The sequence below is a fragment of the Lynx canadensis genome, chromosome A2, assembly GCF_007474595.2.
Source record: "Lynx canadensis isolate LIC74 chromosome A2, mLynCan4.pri.v2, whole genome shotgun sequence".
NCBI classification, from domain to species: domain Eukaryota; kingdom Metazoa; phylum Chordata; class Mammalia; order Carnivora; family Felidae; genus Lynx; species Lynx canadensis.
Window position 1 is genome coordinate 91,896,709 of NC_044304.2, and position 17,801 is coordinate 91,914,509.

Sequence of the window (17,801 nt, forward strand, 5' to 3'; positions counted from 1 at the left end):
GAAATTAAGACAAGCCAGAGACTGGAAGAAACAGCTTGCAAAACAAATGTCTAAGATCTGATATCTGAAATATAAGAACTCTCACAACTCCATATAAAGTAAATGGCGCAGGACTTCGAATTTGAACATACATTTATCAGAGAACTACCAATGGCCAAATAAGTACATGAAATGATCACTACCATTATGGAAATGCCAATTAAAACCATAATTCATTACCATGTTACACCAATTAGAATTGTGAAAAGAGGGGTGGGAGGGAAGGGAGGGAGGGAAGGGCAATAAAGGAAAGTAAAGAAAAGCAAAGGAAATGGGAAAAAATACAACTGACAGCAGCTGGAACTCTGATACATTGCTGATAAGAATGCAAAGTAGTACAACCACTCTAGAAAACAGTCTGGCAGTTTCTCATTAAACTGAGCATATGTTTACCATGTGACCCAGCTATTCCACTCCTAGGTAATTACTAAAGGAAAATGAGGCTATTAACACAAAACTTTTATGTGAATATTTATAGCAGCTTTGTTCACTATTTGCCCAGTTATGGAAATAACACAAATGTCCTTCAACTGGTGAATGTATAAACACCTATGTACACCATAAAACAGATACTACACAGTACCAGAAATGAATGTACCCATGATCCATACAGCAATGTGGATAGCTTTCAAAAGCTTTATGCGAAGTTATGGAAGCAAGGGTAAAGCTAGGCAAAATAAGTCAGGAAAAGACAAATACCATATTATGTCACTCACATGGAATTTAAGAAACAAAACAAAAGAGTACAGGGGGAAGAAAAAAGAGAGGCAAACCAAGAAACAGACCCTTAATGTAGAGAGCAAAGTGATGGTTACCAGGGGAGGTTGGGAGGTGTGGGGGATGGGTGAAACAGGTGTTAGGGATAAAGGAGTGCACTTGTGATGAGTACCAGGTGTTGTATGGACGTGTTGAATCTCTGTATTGTACACCTGAAACTAAGATAACACTGTATATTAACTAACTGGAATTTAAATGAAAACTGAAAAAAAAAGGGACAAAACTTGGTAGTGGTAAAATCAGCTCAGGAATTGTCAGGGGATGGAGGAGGTTAATTATTAACTAGTTGCCTAAAAACAGCAACTTTTTGTGGTGATAGAACTATTTTATGTCTTGATTGGTGGCAGCAACATGACTATTTATCGTTGTCCAAATTCATAGAACTGTAGACCTAAAAGGGTGAATTTTACTGTGTGTAAATTATGTCTCAGCAAACCTTCTTAAAAATAATAAAAGATGGGCAGAGATATACTAGATGAATACAAATCAAAAGAAAGCAGGGCTCACAACCATACCTTTCAAGGCAGAAGTCAGACCAAAAATCATCAAAGAGATAAATAAGTATATTTTATAATCTTAAAGGCTATGAATCACAATAAATTTAATAGTTATTAATATTTATGTGTACACTAACACAGCAGTAATTCATAAAGCATAAAATGCAAAAGATTCAACAGAGAATGTACATGGGGAAACTTTTAAAACAAAAGAATAATGGCCAAAACAACAACAACAACAACTAGAAAACAGAAACCAAGTAGGTTGTTCAACTTAGAAATCAAAGAAAAAAAATGTTAAGAAATTTTGGGTCAAATTAAAAAAATAAAATTATAAAATTTTTTCAAAATTATAGAGCATGACATAAAAAAATACCAGCAGGGTACCAGCAGGGACACCAGCAGAATGACTAACAAAGAAAAAAGTAGAGTACAAATGTCTATTTAAGTAACACAAAAAAGAAATAGATTAAACAGCTCAATAAACTAGAAAAAGAGCAAAGTAAAAGAAAGTAGAGTTAATAAAGATAAAACAGAAGTTAATGAGCTGAAAAACATAAAAACAATGGAACTAAAGAATAAATGTAAAAGCTAATTTCCTTGGGAGAAAAATAGACAAAATAAACCACTAGCTAATCTAGTAAGAAAAAGAAAAATGACACCAAGGGAAGGCAAGCATTAAAACCCATACTTTGGCAAAATTTTAAGACCACTCCATTTCTAAATTAAAAAAGAAATGAATTGCAAGGAAAAAAACAAGATTAAGGGTGGTTAGGGACATATTAACCTAATTTAAAGCACATGGATTTGGGGCATCTGGGTGGCACAGTCAGATAAGCATCTGACTCTTGGTTTCAGCTCAGTTCTTGATCTCACAGTTCGTGAATTCAAGCCCTCCATTGGGCTCTGTGCTGATAGCATGGACACTGCTTGGGATTCTCTCTCTCTGTCTCTCTCTGCCCCTCCCCTGCACTCTCTCTCTCTCTCTCTCTTTCTTTCTCTCTCTCTCTCTCAAGGGAGTAAGGAAGGAATAATAATAAAAAAGGGTGGCTGGGTCGTCAGTTGGTTAAGCATCTGACTTAGGCTCAAGTCATGATCTCATAATTCCTGAGCACGAGTCCCACTTCTGGTGATCCCCAGTTCTGTCTGTCTCTCTCTGCCCCTTGCTTACTTGCACCCTTTCTCTCTCTCTCTCTCTCTCTCTCTCTCAATAAACTAATTAATTAATAAAGCACGTGGACTTTGTTTGGGCACTGCTTTAAGCAACCAACCAGACAAACAAAATACATGGGGAAAATGACAAAATTGGGACATTTGAATGCTAACCAGAACACTAAGAAATTCTTTTATTTTTAGGGATGATAATAGTATTTAAAATAAATTTTTAAAAATGTTTATTTATTTTGACAGGAAGAGAGAGTGAATGGGGGAGGGGTAGAGAGAGACGGAGATAGAGAATTCCAAGCAGGCTCCGCACTGTCAGTGCAGAGCCTGACTCAGGGCTCGAATTCATGAACTATGAGATATGACCTGGACCGAAATCAAGAGTCAGATGCTTAACTGACTGAGCCACCCAGGAGCCCCTAAACTAAATTTTAAAATAACTTGTTGTTTTCTGAGTTAAACACTGAAATGTTTATAGATGGAATGATACTGGGTATTTAAGAAATAACCCCACATTGTGGACTGAAGAGAGGGAAGCAAGTGGAATTTTAGATTAAATAAGAATTCCTTAGCCGACGAAGTCGTGGCCACTAGATGCTAACTACGTGTGAGTTCATTTCATTCTTCGCTCTACTTTTGTATATACTTCATTTTCATAATAAGTTGACCATTTCACAGAATTTAAAGCTATTACTCTACTGGTTTCAGCATTTTATGTGAATATTACAGGTTGGGAATGTCTACCACTTGAGGAGGCAGAAAATACAGATTTGCCCAAACCTAGTCTCATGCCTACAAGGTGGGTTGATCTCATAAGCCTAATATGGAACAAAATAAATTGTACACAAGAGCATATACTCTATGATTCCATTTATATAAACTTCAAAACAGCAAAATAAACGTATGGTTTAAAAGTTTGAATAGTCGTTTTTCTTTTGGAGAGGAGTAGTGACCAGAACAGTAATTCACAAGAGGCTCTTTATTGCACAGGCACATTAAATTTGTGGCATTTCTTTGAGTTATGTACTAATGACTTGTGTATTTCTCTGTACACATGTTACATTTCAATAAAAAGGTAAAAAAATGTCTGAGGCAGGAGCAGGTGTTCTAAGATCTCTTGTAGCCTCCCTTGGCATTGATTTCATTTAATCATAATTTTATTACCTCATTTGAAGCAGGTTCAATGGACAGGTCCCCTTCCGCTCTTTAATAACACCATTTAAAAGCAGTCTAGTACCGTTTTTGGCAAATTGTTTCTAATTGGAACTTTGCAAGCTTATTAAAAAATGCCAGATTTATTTTTTTGAGAAATTTATGCAAATTGGTAAGTATACTTGAGAAAGTAATTAACATAATGAATTTGTTATTTCTATTTTTTCAAGACAGAGGGAAGCAGTGAATGCATTCCACATATTCAGGGGGCTTGAAGTCTTAGGAGGGAAATTGACCAAGAATCTTGTTATTGGGTATATGGTACATAGGGAAGAACTGTGAGCCATGAAATTCCTGTCCTCAACAGGTGCAACTGTAATCAGATGAGAAAGGAGAAGCTTAAAAATTCCCTATTTAGAAAGCAAAATCTTGGCATCATATCAGTCAGATCAATATATTAAATTTTTTTTTAATATTTATTTTTGAGAGAGAGAGAAAGCAAGAGCGAGCACGAGCGGGGGAGGAGCAGAGAGAGAGGGAGACACAGAATCCGAAACAGGCTCCAGGCTCTGAGCTGTCAGCACAGAGTCCAACACGGGGCTCAAACTCACAAACTGCGAGATCATGACCTGAGCCAAAGCCGAACGGTCAACCGAATAAGCCACCCAGATGCCCTAGATCAATATATTTTTAGAAGAAACGTATATAAAGCAAACTCAGAAAAACCCACAAAACCCTCAAACAGCAATAGTTTATCTTGAAAAACAAAAGCACAATATTCAGACAGAACTTGATTTTTGCCTTCTCCAAACTTTAAGATCAGTAAAGAGAGCCTGTGCCTGATGTTACCTCAGATTTGCAGCCAGGTAGCACTATGAAAACACACTGATTTATTACAGTTAAAAACTTTTTCGTTATCAAATGATGACAGTGATCACACAGTGATCTCAGTCTTTTACTGAGAAGTAAAAGACACAAGGAGTATTATCGGAAAAGATTATTCACCCAGGTCCAATCATTCAAGAAGCTTGATGGTGAATCAACTTTCCTGAGTTTCCAGCACATGTTGAGATTCATTGCTGTTGTTCAACCAAATGTAATTTTCACTTTTTGGTATTTGATTAATTTCTATTCTTTGTTCTTTCTCCTGAGAAAACATTGCAATTTATTGAAAATCTGAGCCAATTACATTATTAAAATTTTCAAAAATCATGAATTCTTAATTTTTTGCCCTCTAACTTAGAAACGTTTTTGATCACACTATGTGCTGTTGATCTGAATACAATCTGAATACAATCCTGTTTACATATTTTACAAATTCAGTTGGATCCATGCTTTTTCCCACTTGTATGCCTGTCACTGCTATTACTTGTTCATTGAGGAGAAAAATTCAATCAAACACTTGCTTTTCAAATTTTGCCTGATTTTGCAGCTTGCACTGCCATAGGGAACTCTCTCTTAATATTTTTCCTGTGTCTGTCACCTTTCATATTTATGACCAAAGCTGAAAATCATAAGCAATTTTATGTTCTTATATACTGCTGACTATCCACCTCTGCTCAACACAATGACATCCCTGTTGTCCCACATTTCACTTAAAAGCCATTTCTAGAATCAGGAATATATAAGAGGAGTGGCTTCAGGAGAGCAGAGAACAATATTTATTGAGTGTCTGTGAGTCAGATGATATGATGGTTATTTTATACCTGGCATCTCATTTCATCTGCATAGCTTCATTATTTCACAGAAGAGAACATTGTATCTCATAGAGATAAGTAAACTGTCCAAGATCACACTCAACCTTATTTCACTCCAAAGTCAAGAGGTACAAAGATCTTGAATGAGAAAATCAAGCAAATTCTAGATGCTCTTATAAATGATTTCTAACCCTGGTAAACCCAGCCTTTCTATCCTTATCTTCTTTGACATCTGGTGCTTTGGGAGATTGTTAAGGGTTGCAGGCAGGTAGTTATAGAGTTATCAGTTCCATTTGGGGAACCACAATATAAGGACATTGCTAATTACTTACAAAGTAGGGAAGGAAGAGTCTGAACACACCTTCAGAAATATGGTCTCCTAAATGCACTGAGTTTTCCCTTCCTAACCATTTTTATCAACTACTGTCTAAATCAAAAATATTAGCATGGTCTAGTTCAAGTGTGTATTTGTCTTGTCTCATGAGAAAAAAAAAAAAGTCCGTTCCTTGGAGGAAGCCGTCTTGAAAAATATCTTTTTAGTATCCTCAAATTCCCAAGAGCAGACTTAACTAAATAGAATTGAGTTTTGTTGAACTAAATTGTCTCAGGTTTCAATTTCTGTTTGGATTTTCACCTGCCTCTACGTTCTCTGTTGTGGGCTGCAGTGACATTTTAGAGCCGTTCTTTCAAAGAAATGATATTACGCTGGAAACAGTTGTAATGTCTGCAGGGATAAGATACCACTTCCCTGCAGCTTTTGGAAGGTGTTCCCTGCAGTTCAAAAGGAAGCATTTTAAAATTAAAACTTTTGGCTTGCCAGTGAATGTTCATCATGATCTCTGTTTTGTCAAAAACGATGAAGGTTCTGAGATGTTCTCCCTTATGTGTGTATTTGTGTACATGAATGCTGCATATCTATGTATATGGGTGTGTATATTTAGACTTATATATGTGTGTCTGTGTGTGTGTGTGTGTGTGTGTATATATATATATATGTTAATATATATATATATATATATATATATATATATATATATATGTTAATACAAGAACAGGAGGCAGCTGGGTGAGGGAAGAGTTCTGTATTGATACTTACAACCAAATCAACAGTAACATTGTGACATTTCTTTGCCCACAGCTAGACTGAGGGAACATAAACTCCTATGGACACTTTCAAGGCAAGTGGTAAGTTTCACTGCTTAGAGGAGAGATGGAAAACAATGGATTTGTTCAGGAGGAGAAAGACAACTAACTGTTCCTGTCTCCTTCTGAAAGGAGAAAAAAACCCTTTGATCTTTTGAAATGGAATGGAAAGGATTCTGGGTTGTCACTCACTGGAACCTTTTAGAATATAAATACATGTTTCCAAGGAACATGTAAACCCTGGGATCCACAGCTTTTGTAACCAAAAGATGTATCCAATGTCTGGGTTTCATCCCTTTTGAATTATAAATTCCTAGGGAAAAAGGTCTTCGTAATACCTTGATTTCTTAATCTAGGTGCCTAATCCAGATTGTAAGCATTTAGCTCTCTAGGGGAGATAAGAGAAGTTTTATCATATGTACAGATCAGAGCAGTTAACTGTACAAATAAGTGCAGATCTAATCTTAATGATATATGGAAGGTAAAATGTTTCTAGGGAAAGTGAAAGCAAGCATTTTTCTTTTTTATTTCTATGTCTCCAGCTTTTTACAGGAGCACTGAGAAATCAGGGAAATTTTATTTCCCTATGTGTTCTCACTATTTCCCTATTATTACTCATATTTCCCCTTTATGCATAGCATTTGCCAATGGAATTGTTCTCTGGACCTGGTGGTATATGTCTCAGAATTTCTTACTTCTGCAACTCTGCTTGTGTTATTCCCTCTACATAGAACTCCCTCTTCAGGCCAGTAGATCCTAACCCTCTCAAAGACTTGGACACATGCTCAAATACTGTCTGCCTTATGGAGTATGGCAGATTTCCTAACAGTATACTTTATCTCCCTTCTTTGAACTACCATCTCATACTCTGGTCCTCACATATGGCATTTAATCATGTTCTAGCTTGTATTATAGCTATTTAGATATCAGTCATTTTTCTTGACAAACTATACACTCATTTGAAGCAAGGCTTATGATTCTGATTTTAGGTAATATTGAATGTGAGCGTTTTTCCCCCCCAAGCTGAGGAGATATCATTTTTTAATTTTCTTCTTTGGCTTATTATGTTTGATTTAGGAACCTAATATTTCTATTAAAAATTAAATTGTTTAATTTGTGAAAATGCATTAATTTAGGTAACTAATTCTGACTTTTCCACAGGCCAAGAGCTAAACTTCGTAGATGTACATAGCATCTTCCCTCATAGTGTGGCAATCATGACCACCATCATGTGTTAGCTTCTAACTGGTATTTTAAAAATAATTTTTAATGTTCATTGTATTTTTGAGAGAGAGAAAGAGACAGAGAGAGAGAAAGAAAGGCAGAGCACAAATGGGGGAGGAGCAGAGAGAGAGGGAGACACAGAATCTGAAACAGGATCCAGGCTCTGAGCTGTCAGCACAGAGCCTGACCCTAGGCTCGAACCCATGAACCATGAGATCATGACCTGAGCTGAAGTCCGATACTTAACTGACTGAGGCACCCAGGCACTCCATCTTCTAACTAGTTTTTATGTTAATAAATTCTTGGAACCACATGAAGACTTATTCATGTGCTGTACTTAATGTAACAGATTAATATGCTTCTATTAATATACTTCCTGTAATTCCTAGCACATTGAATTATGGTTTAATAAATATTGAATGAATAAAAACAAAGCTTGGTTACTTGCTAATATTACCTTTTGACTCTCTTGTAACAATATTATCAATTCTTTGTGAGGTAACTCAACATTTTGTGGAGTCCCATTAAGTGTTAAGATTATAACAAGACTAAGGAATTGAAAGAAATGTTTTTCTTTACAGTATTTTGCCTATTAGCTTTTCATTTTGAATATTGCTAACGTTAGTATTTAATTTTGTCATAGAGTATAGGCTGAACTTGAACATTCCGCTTTCACGTCGCTGCTACAGACTCTTAATCTGTCCTTGCTTCTGAGGGAGAAATAGTGGTGGAAACACTCTTGTTGGTGTCTCCGTTTGGCTCTTGCTCTAATTCTGTTCTATCCTTACTGCAGTCATATTCCTGAAGTGCTGGATTATAGAATACTCAGAAAATATGAAAACGGGTTTCTAAATATGTAACAGTGGGAGCACAGCATCCTTTGGCGAAAGCGTGAGCGGGGTGAAAGTGGGACGGTGTGAATGTCTGGCTGATCATTCTGGGGACTGTGGCATTGCTCTCATGCCATCCAACTAAATGGCGTGTACTAGGCAACCTGCTTTTCTGGTAGAAGTTCCACAGAGAACATTTCAAAGTTCAACCCTGTATAACTATTTGGGGGTTTTTTGGAAAAGTTTTGTCCCCCTCTGAGTTAAAAGGAAAAAATCTCTTTGTTAATGAGACCAATTAGTGTTCAAAAATTTGAACTAGGGTTAATTGCATCAGACACATCATTTTTTTTTTTTAAATAAATGAGTTTGAAAGTTAGGGAACAATGCCTTTAAAAATTGTTTTGTGATATGCCAAAACCATGAAACATTCAAAAACAAAATAAACCCCTGCAATTTCTCCATGAATTCTAAAACACTCAGTCACACTAATGGTAATACTTACTTCTAGTAAATATAAGATTATTCCTGCTGCAGATTTTCCATAACTGTGAAGCTTAAAGAAATATTAACAATTTGAAAAATTCAATACCTTTCTGTGCTAATGAGAGATATACTTCATTTTTATAAATAAGCCTTATAATGACTTGACTTTCTTTCAACTCTTTTTATTCCTTTCTTGGTTCACGCATGAGCATTATTGATACAGCATCAATAAGCACTTTGTGTGTACCTGTTAGAAGAGAAAATCCTTTGTGATTTGCCACTTCGAATAGGTTTACTTGTATTTTTCTCTAGTATTATATTCAAGAGGAGGGAGTCTTCGGATGTGTCTGGTATGTGTACAGATCAGAATACTGGAACAACATTCTTAGATGAAGCTTATTTACATTGGGTCTCTCAAATACTTATGTATACATGTCCTATCTTTTACTTTTAAAAATCTGCTTCTAGACAATGTGACTCTTCACTGTCTAATGAATATTTACTTTTGATTATGATTAAACTTCTTTTGTGAAAAAAATAAACAACAACAGCAACAAATTTTGGGTTTTCATTATTGTACTCTTCCCATAATCTTTGAAATGGAAAGCCTTGATGGATTCATAGGAAGGGTTTTGCCCACTAGAATGCATGTTAAACAAAGTTTGAAGCAACAGGGGTGCCTGGGTAGCTCAGTCGGTTGAGCGACTGACTTCAGCTCAGGTCATGATCTCGCTATCTGTGGGTTCAGGCCCTGTGTTGGGCTCTGTGCTGACAGCTGGGAGCCTGGAGCCTGTTTCAGATTCTGTGTCTCCCTCTCTCTCTGACCCTCCCCCACTCATGCTCTGTCTCTCTCTGTCTCTCTCTCTCTCTCTGTCAAAAATAAACATTTAAAAAATTAAAAACAAAAACAAACAAAAAAACTCCACAAAGTTTGAAGCATCCAAACCAATGCATTTCTTTTTGTTGTTTTGTTTTGGTTTTGGTTTTCCTTTACCTTTTTTTGAATTTAAATTTTAGTTAACATCCAGTGCAATATTGGTTTCAGGAGTAGAATTCATTGATTCATCACTTACATACAGCACCCAGTGCTCATCACAGCAAGTGCCCTCCTTAGTACCCATCACCCATCTAGCCCATCACCCACCTACCTCCCTCCATCAACCCATAGTTTGTTCTCTATCGTTGAGAGTCTCTTGTGGTTTGTTTCCCTCTCTTCTTTCTCCCACCCCTTCCCATATGTTCATCTGTTTTGTTTCTTAAATTCCACATATGAATGTAATCATATGGTATTTTTCTTTCTTTGATTGACTTATTTTGCTTAGCATAACACACTCTGGCCCCATCCACATCATTGCAAATGGCAAGATTTCATTCTTCTTGATGGCTGAGTAATATCTGTCTATATATATCCATATCTATATCTATATCTATATCATCTATATCTATCTATATCATGTATATCTACATCTATATCTATATCATCTATGTGTATATCTATAATCTATATCTACATCTATATCATCTGTATCATCTATATATACATCTATCTATATCTATATCAATATCTGTATCTATATCTATATCATCTATATCTATGTAGGCTACTGTTCTTTACCCATTCATCAGTCGATGGACACTTGGGCTGGTTCCATAGTTTGGCTATTGTTGATAATGCTGCTGTAAACATTGGGGTGCATGTGCCCCTTTGAATCTGTATTGTTTATCCTTTGGGTAAATGCCTAATAGTGCAATTTCTGGATTGTATGGTAGTTCTGTTTTTAGTTTTTGGGGAGCCTCCATACTGTTCTCCAGAGTGTCTGTACCAGTTTGCATTCCCACCAACAGTGCAAGAGGGTTCCCCTTTCTCTGCATCCTTGCCAACACCTGTCATTTCTTGTGTTGTTAATTTTAGCCATCCTGACAGTGAACTGATACATTTTTGAGGAGCGCATTCTCAGCTGGATGATGGTAATAAAGCTTGTGCATAGTTCCCCTGTCCTGTGACTTTTATCTTGAAATATTTTTAGAACCTTTTTTTCTCCATTTCAACTCCGTCTATTCTAAATTTTTTTTTCAACGTTTTTATTTATTTTTGGGACAGAGAGAGACAGAGCATGAACGGGGGAGGGGCAGAGAGAGAGGGAGACACAGAATCGGAAACAGGCTCCAGGCTCTGAGCCATCAGCCCAGAGCCTGACGCGGGGCTCGAACTCACGGACCGCGAGATCGTGACCTGGCTGAAGTCGGACGCTTAACCGACTGCGCCACCCAGGCGCCCTCAACTCCGTCTATTCTAGACTGTTCTTCATTCCCTCCAGCTGGAGTCCCACAAGCCATTCCTAACTTATCTCCCTGAATCCATGATCCCTTTCATTTACCTCATACTTTCTAATTTACTATTATCAAATATTTTATTCATTCAAATAGTTGTGTTCTTTATTTGTTTAATCATTCACTAATTTTTCATGTATCAGGCTTTTATTGAATACCTTCTAAATGCACAAATTCTGCTGAACTGAGATGATGATTCAGTTGCTACTTTCATGATACTTAGTAATTCATTTTTCTATTTTGTAGCTACCCGGTTTTCCTAATGCAATCCCAATCTGAATGCTCCATTTCTCTCACAGGTTCTCTACATTGTAGCCCTTTGGCTCTACTAAATTATTTAGTCAGCCCTAAGGTATGTGTGTTTTAAACAACTTCAAAATTCAAGGTATTGTGCTCTTTGATATTCTTTATCAATGTCACTCAATACGTTTCTTTTCTGGTTGCCTAATAAAATACAAGCTGTCCAGTTAGTTTGAATTTAAAATAAACAACAAATAAACTGTTAGTATAAGAGTGTTCATGTAACATTTGGGACCTACTTATTCAAAAAATAGTCATTATTTATAGGATAATAAACTTTAATTGGGCATCCTGTATTTTTATTTGCTGTATCTGACAATGAAAATTTTGGAAATTTCCTCCCCTCTAGTGAGATTGAGTTCTTTGTTCTGGATTCCTTGGTAATGAAATATTCTTATCACTTTGCACATTTTACCTCAGGTAATTCCCAGGCTACCCAATGATGAAAGAACCAGTATTATTCCCATTTTAGATATGAAGTTGTTGAGAAGCAATGGTCAAGGAATTTGCCCAAAGTCATCCAGCTAGTAAGTATCACTTCTGACTGTGAGCCAGCCAACTTTGGAGCAAGAGCCTAGAGTCTTAACCATTACATATTATAGCTTCTATGGAGCAAGACCATGTTGCTGGTGTCAAAGGTTGCTCCAGAAAATAGTACTTCATAGTGACATCTTCCATAACACTTTCATAATCATTCAGTCTAAAGTATTGGCATATTTATCTTGCCTGGGCATTTCTAGACCCTGAGTGCATGGACACCACAAATAGATAACATTAGACACCCTCTTCTGTTTCCTGTTGACTCTGAAAAGAAAGCAATGCTGGCCTGTAAGAAGGAGATGGCTTGTGCCAGTAATCATCTCTCCAGACACTGAGGTATTAGGACATACTCTCATTCTGTGCCCTGTAGTTAAACCTTATGAGACCTACTGAGGGAAATTCCATTCCTCTTTCCTCTGTATAATTAGACTCAATCTACACATCCATCCACAGAGTGTCTGTTTACTCTTTCATGCTTTAGGTGTGTGTCACATTCTTCTGCAAGAGTCACAGACTTTGCCCTTATCTCTCTCACTTTGGCTAAGGATCCTTTCTTTTCTTTTCCACTGGGTTCCTTGGACAAGGCAATAATAAAGCTTGTTGTATATAGTCCATCCCTGTGAGGCTATGTGTCCTTGCAAAGGTGTTACGGTCTGAATTGTGTCCTCCCTGAATTCATTTATTGAAATGCTGACCCCTACTACATCAGAATGTAGCCATATTTGAAAGTAAGGTCTTTCAAGAGGTGACTAGGTTAAAACAAGGTCTTCAGGGTGAGCCATCTTCCATTATGACTGGAGCCCTTAGAAGAAGGGACACCAGAAACATACATGCACAGAGAGACAACCAGGTGAACATGCAAGAATGCAGCCATCTGTAAACCAAGGAGAGAGGCCTCAGAAGAATCCAAACCTGCTGACAACTTGACCTTTGACTCCTAGCCTCCAGAATTGTGATAAAGTACATTTCTCTTGTTTAAACTACTCAGTCTGTGGTATTTTGATATGGTGGCCCTAAAACGGAATGTAAAATCTCATTTAGGGAAAAAAGCTCTTCCTCCAAAAATGGACATCCAGCTAATTAATACACATTAATGCTTCCATAAGCATGTCATTACCGTTTGAACCCACAGGCTTAAACTATTCAAAATTTAGCTGTCCACTACTACAGATATGCACATTACCTATGGCACTTAGGTGTTTCTCGATCTCTTATTATGCGCTAGGCAGTGCTCTAGAGACTTTCATATGGTGTCTCAACTAATCTTCACAACAACTCTGGAAGTAAGTTGATTTTATTACACTTAAGGCACTTGAGTCCATGATCTCCAAGTAGAAAAACTGTTCAACCCTAGAATATTCACTGTTGCATGGGCAGAAGTTTGGCATTCACTTAAATTTCAGGTAAATAAGATCAGGTTCAATATCTTAGATTACCTATAGAATGAGTGTATGATTGGTGCTTAGTGTATGCTGCTGATGGATTGCCCGATTGAAAGAGGAGGCAGAAAAGAGTATCAATACACTATGTTTGTGGCAACACGTGTTTCCACTTTATCCCTCCTGTGGAACTCTGTGTTTTGTTGATGGAGAGGCTGCACATCCATGCACTCACATAAGTGATACCACAGTGATTATCGAGATCATTTAAGCTTGACACAGGAAAGAACCTTTTAATAAAAGGCTTTGATTTAAAATCCCTTGTGGGGGTGCTTGGGTGGCTCAGTCAGTTTAGCGTCTGACTCTTGATTTCAGTTCAAGTCATGATCTCACAGTTAGTGAGTTCGAGTTTCACGTAGGGCTCTGTGCTGGCAGACAATATAAATAAACACTTAAAACAATAAAATAAAATTATTTGTGTGCATATTAAGAACTTTGGGTACTTGAGAGAACATTTGACTAGAAGCTATATATTCTGGTTTCTAGTATTGTTTTTATTCCATAATAAAAGAAAAACATGAAAACAGTTTACTGTTTTCAATTCTTGAATCTTGAGGACAATTGTGGAAGCTTTACTTGGTTCATAGAAGTGGCCAAAGAACCAAATAAAGCAAAATGGTACGGAAACCAATTTGACAATAAATTTAAAAAAATAAATAAAGCAAAATGGATATGCTTTGGAACACTTGCTTCCTTAAACCTAGAACAATGTGAGTTCCCTTCCTTTGTTCCTTTCCAAATTTTGCTCTTCTTCCCACAGTTTCCACAACTTTGTAGTGATTTCTGGATATGATAGGTTAGCTTGATTATTAATTCTCTATTGTACATACTAGACAATATTTTATGTTTTCAGATTAGAAAACTTTCATAAGAAGAGTAAAAGATCTGTTGATGTTCTAACATCACACTACTTTGGTGGCAGCTAATATATCTTGGAATTTGTTGTCATCATTCAACTATTTTTCTAGCAGCAGGACACAGTAATATTGGCAATAATAGCTAACATTTATTAAACAATTATGAAGAGGGGCTAACCTGAGATCTTTACATATATTGTATCACTTAAACCTTTCAACAACTGGTAAGAAGCAGAAGTAATTATTATCCATATTTTAAATAGGAGAAAACTGCGGACTTACGGGTTAAGGAACTTGGTTAAAGTCAACTTCATAGTAACCGTTGGGCAAGGCTTTGAATGTTGGTCGTCTGACTCCATACTCTTCACCACGACTTTATTTTGGAAGAATAAAAATTTACAGAAAACCAAAACAATAAGGTATTCCAGGCAGAAGACAGAAGGTGAACAACAAGATGCATTTCAAACCACGAGTGTGATTGTATCCTCAGCACCTGCCATACTACCTGGGCACAGAGTACGTATTTTTTTTTTCAATATATGAAATTTATTGTCAAATTGGTTTCCATACAACACCCAGTGCTCGTCCCAACAGGTACCCTCCTCAATACCCATCACCCACCCTCCCCTCCCTCCCACCCCCCATCAACACTCAGTTTGTTCCAGAGTACATATTTAATAAATACTTATGAACTTAATGATTGAGGAGCAGAGACTTGGAGAGTCTAGGAACTGCAAGGAGATTGACATGCCTAGAACTTAGAATATCATGGGTAAAATAGCAAGAAGTCAGCATGTGCTAATAATTGTACAAAGATTTCTAGATGAAATATTGTATGAAGCAAGTCCATTCATTCATTAATTCATTTAAAATCATTTAAAATTTATTGATCATCTGCCTTATGTAAAATATTTAGGAATCAGATACATAACTAATGTAGCTACAATCTTTGCTTTGCAGAGATACACTGCAAAAAAGAATTTACTATCACTTGGTGGTAAAGTATTATAAAAATATATGAGCTAATAGATTTCAAAACTGAAATGTGTTTTTTTGGCCAATCAGTAACGATATCTTGTCATGAAGGAAGTATTGATGAAATTAAAGTGTATAATAGAAAGGAAACACAGTAATAAACAACTAGTAATGTTTTCTTTGTATTTAAAACGACACTCCAGTTTCATGTTTGGGCTAGATATTAGGTAGAAAGCAGAGAATCCTTAACAAAAATACGAAAGAGAACAAAGTGGAATAAAATAAAGTGAAACTTACGTTAATAAAAGTGAAAGTGAATTATATTGTCACAAATCTTCTCTGTTTTACTGGCTAATTATTTGTTGTGTATTACAGTGAATAAACCATCACTGGCACTCCTCTAGCATTTAAACTTGTGTTTATCAATGTAATACCTCCACTAAATTGTCATAGAGAGTTGTGAGAGAGAGTTTAGTGAATGGGTTATTACTGAACACCATTGGGATTAACCCTTGTGGAACGGAATGAAAGCAGGAATATGTACAAGTGAAGGCCCAGTGACAATATCGCGTGACTTGCAGAAGCTAGAATGGCTCTGAAGATTTCTTGGTTCCAAGTCGGGTTGAGATGGCCAACCTTAACTTCAGGATCAGTCTGTCATTAAATGTGGCTGCCTGGGAAGCTGCCCGACTTTGGGAGGAATGACTTTCTGCACCTGAGACAATTGCTGAAGGGGTTGATAGTGAACAGCACTCCCAGCAGCCAGGGCAACAAATCTGTCACTGAAGGGGCCATGTTTCAGTCACAGTGGCCTCTTAGTGCAAAGAGCATTTCAAGGAAAGGAATAGTCTCCTCCACAACTCCCCACCCCATCACTAATGCTATTTATTACCCGTAGGCAACCTTGTTCTACTCTTTGTTTTTATATTTCTTAATGGTTACTTCCATAGCTCTAGATTATATATTTTTACCTCTGTTTCTTCAGTCATGGTCAGATTCCATGCATTTAAGCATGGATTTGTGTTGGAGGAATAGACATTTTCCAGAAAACAAGGATAATAAAGCATTCTAGGAAGAGGAAAGAGGGTGAACAACAATGAGATACCTTTCAAGCATCAGTTTCCCCCTCTTGTTCCTGTGTGCATTACAGCATCCTTGGCACCTGGCCTAGTGTGTGGCATGGAGTAGGTATTTAATAAACATCTATTGATACCTTCTCTGAAACATGAGAATTTGGCTCACTTTTTCTCCTCCTCCTTTCAAATATTTAAACTATTTTAATTTCTTATACTGATCTCTTCTGCATTTCTCATGTTATGTTTACACTTCTCTTTTTTGTGCGTATGCTCTCAACTACCAACAGTATCTCTTGGCTTCCCACTCATAAGGTAGGGACTCTAGTCTCCCTATCCTTTTTTTCACCTTTCCCCACTTCTTTGCCTGCCATGATCAATCAACTATAGATTAATTTTTTTAATGTGTTGACATTTATATTCTTTTTCTGAACCCATAGCCATATTATTTATGCTTTTCCTCCCCTGCCTGACTTTCTGAATCAAACATGGTAATGGCTACAAACTTCTCAAATAAAATGAAACTTTTGAAAATTTCTGGCTTAACACCACCATTTTGACGGTTCTGTCAGCTGATGGTTGGGGTCTGTGGCCTGGACTCATCCTGTGTGTTTGTTTTATTTGGCCCATGTAATATTTTATACATTTGAGCTGACATTTAAAATCTGGATAATTTTGGGTTTACTCTAAAAGTGTCTTCACTGTAGTGAGCAGCATTTATATTGTTGGTCATTGTCAAATGTGTGCTAGGATGACATTTCTATAGGAATAGTGTTACCAAAATTGTATTACTCTTAGGAGAAGTTTTTTTTAGCTTCTTGAGTTTTACATTATACTACCTAATGTGAGAAGTTCTCCTTTTTCCAGAATTTTCTCCTCCTGGAGACCCCCTATCCTCCTGCTCTAGTCTGGATTGGATGCTCTCTGGGTTGGGCTGCATTTGAGTATGTTCTCTTATTCTGGAACTCCTGCTACTTGGAGGCTGTATCTCTTGTATAGATCTTTTATTTACCTCCTTCTATTCATATTTTCTGTCCATATTTTCTTCTATACACTTTCAAATATTTTATGCTGTTTAATTGTAGCAATTTTAATATAGATCTCTAAGAATGCTTTCATATTCTCTAGTTAACACTTTCCCCAAGAATCCTAGCTTTCGTTAATCTCCCTGATCACGTTAGAGGTGTCTCTTCCGCTTCCTGGGTGATGTGAAATTTCTTATTTTGGTCATCATTCTCTGTTACAATGTTGGTTCTCCTCTCAGGCCTCATGATCTTTGG

At 36.8% G+C, this 17,801-nt stretch overlaps 1 long non-coding RNA gene across 3 annotated transcripts in view; it reads left to right on the top strand.

Moving 5' to 3' along the window:
• The first annotated feature begins 2,891 nt into the window (after positions 1-2,891).
• The window catches only part of LOC115508879, a 63,296-nt gene continuing 48,386 nt past the window's right edge, over positions 2,892-17,801 (top strand). For all 3 annotated transcript variants that reach the window (XR_003967158.2, XR_004343293.1, XR_003967157.1), the window contains exons 1-3: positions 2,892-3,276; positions 6,465-6,511; positions 11,637-11,689. This is a non-coding gene — a long non-coding RNA (uncharacterized LOC115508879). The remainder of the gene's footprint in view (positions 3,277-6,464; positions 6,512-11,636; positions 11,690-17,801) is intronic.